Consider the following 2311-nt stretch of genomic DNA (forward strand, 5'->3'; position numbering starts at 1 on the left):
GCCGTATTTCGCACTACTTTCTTATTTTTATTTTTCGACGCCTATTTTTCGACCTTTTATTTTTCGACCTTTTTCGACGAACTCTTTTTCTTTCTTATTTCTCGCTATTCTAGTTTTAGGACATAGATTTTTATTCTACTTCTTATCTAAATTTCTTAAAATTACGAAAATTATTTTAAGTGGTTAAATTAATAGACATCAAAATTTTCTGGTTCGTAGTAATAGTTGGATTTGTACGTGGACCGGGTTATTGGAGCCAAACAGTACTCAATTATATTGAGACCAAACGAATCCTGCCCCTCTGCTGCATCTTTTGGCTATTCGAAACGTGGGCAAAATCAGAAAAGTCTATTAATTGGATAACTTATATAATTTTTCTTTCCTTTTAAAAACTAATAGGATATTCAGTGAATGCACCGAGTAAAACGTTCACCACCTTTCATAAGTTCACCACCTATAACTCGATCAAGACATCTAGCCAATATTGTCGCCGTTGATTTTTCTTTAGAATCGTCATCTAGTCGAACAAGAACTCCAACTCAAATTTCCGATAATCCATCTTTTGAACCCGACTTCACAATTAAGAACCCGGAGCATATTCAAGGACAATTCCAAGATCTTGAACCACTAATTATTCCTCCTGAGCCACAAACCATTAAATCAGAATCTTCTAGTGATTCGTATTCAACAAATTCAATTATGGAAAATCTGGAACCTCTAAGTATGGAAGATCGAATGAGAGCCACACGCACGGGCCAAGGTCACGCCATTATTAAGCCAGAAGTTAATGCGCCAGATTATGAAATCAAAGGACAAATTCTACACATGGTAACTAACCAATGCCAATTCAGTAGTGCACCGAATGAAGATCCTAACGAACACCTTCGTACGTTTAAAAGAATTTGTACACTATTCAAAATCCGAGAAGTGGAAGATGAGCAGATCTATCTCATGTTGTTTCCCTGGACTTTAAAGGGAGAAGCCAAAGATTGGTTAGAATCGTTACCTGAAGGGGCGATTGACACATGGGATGTTTTAGTTGAAAAATTTCTTAAACAATTCTTTCCGGCATCTAAAGCCGTGAGACTTCAAGGAGAAATTGTTACGTTCGCGCAAAAGCCAAATGAAACATTATATGAGGCGTGGACAAGATTCGGAAGGATGTTGAGAGGATGTCCTCAACACGGTTTAGACACTTACCAAATAGTACAAATATTCTACCAAGGTGTCAACGTTGCTACACGAAAAGACATCGACATAACAGCTGGTGGTTCCATTATGAAGAAAACCGCAACTGAAGCTTACAAAATTATTGATAACACAGTCTCCCACTCTCATGAGTGGCACCAAGAGAAAGATATATATCGTTCATCTAAAGCGGCTAGAGCCGATTCTAGCCATAACTTTGATTCCGTTTCCGCAAAAATAGATGCTTTCGAGAGACGAATGGAAAAGATGAATAAAGATATTCACGCAATACGAATTAGTTGTGAGCAATGCGGTGGACCACACTTAATGAAAGACTGTCACATTGAACAAACGATGGAACAACGTGAGAATGTTGTCTACATGAACCAAAGGCTGGAAAATAGTTATCAGAATAATTATCAACCGCCAAGGCCAAACTTCAATCGAAATCAAAACATTCTTTACAATCCAAAAGGACCCGAAAATAACTGGTATAACCAACAAGGTCCGAATAACCAACCAACTCAAAACAACACTTTCAATCAACAAAGACTTGGCTTATATAAACCACAACAACAAACCGAAGAGAAAAAGTCAAATATGGAAGACGTGGTATTCAAGCTAGTTGAATCTCAAACACAATTTATTGAAACTCAAACCCAAACGAACGAGAGATTTGATCATTCATTAAGAACTCAACAAGCTTCCATTTTGAATCTAGAAAAACACGTAGGTACTCTTGCTAGCATGATGAGTGAGAGGGAACAAGGAAAGCTACCGAGTAATACTGAAGTAAATCCTCGGAATGAGAATGTTAACATGATATCAACAAATTCTGAAAAACCAATACCAGAAGTTGGGGAGGTTTTAGATGTAAGTAACAATGAAGAAGTTACACCACCACCACCACCCGAGTATGTAAAGCCAGTGGTGGCACCATACAGACCACCCATCCCGTTTCCAAGAAAAGGAGTTGAGTATGAGCAAGTAATAGGTAATAAAGTTTGTGATACCTCTGGAAAGAAGAAGAAGAAGAATAAAAAAGTGCAAGAAACAAAAACAGTAGAAGTAAACCCGGTGAAGACAGTTCCACCAAATCCTCCACCTAGGGTAGGTGATCCGG

This window comes from Rutidosis leptorrhynchoides, chromosome 1, assembly GCF_046630445.1.
Source record: "Rutidosis leptorrhynchoides isolate AG116_Rl617_1_P2 chromosome 1, CSIRO_AGI_Rlap_v1, whole genome shotgun sequence".
Classification (NCBI taxonomy): Eukaryota; Viridiplantae; Streptophyta; class Magnoliopsida; order Asterales; family Asteraceae; genus Rutidosis; species Rutidosis leptorrhynchoides.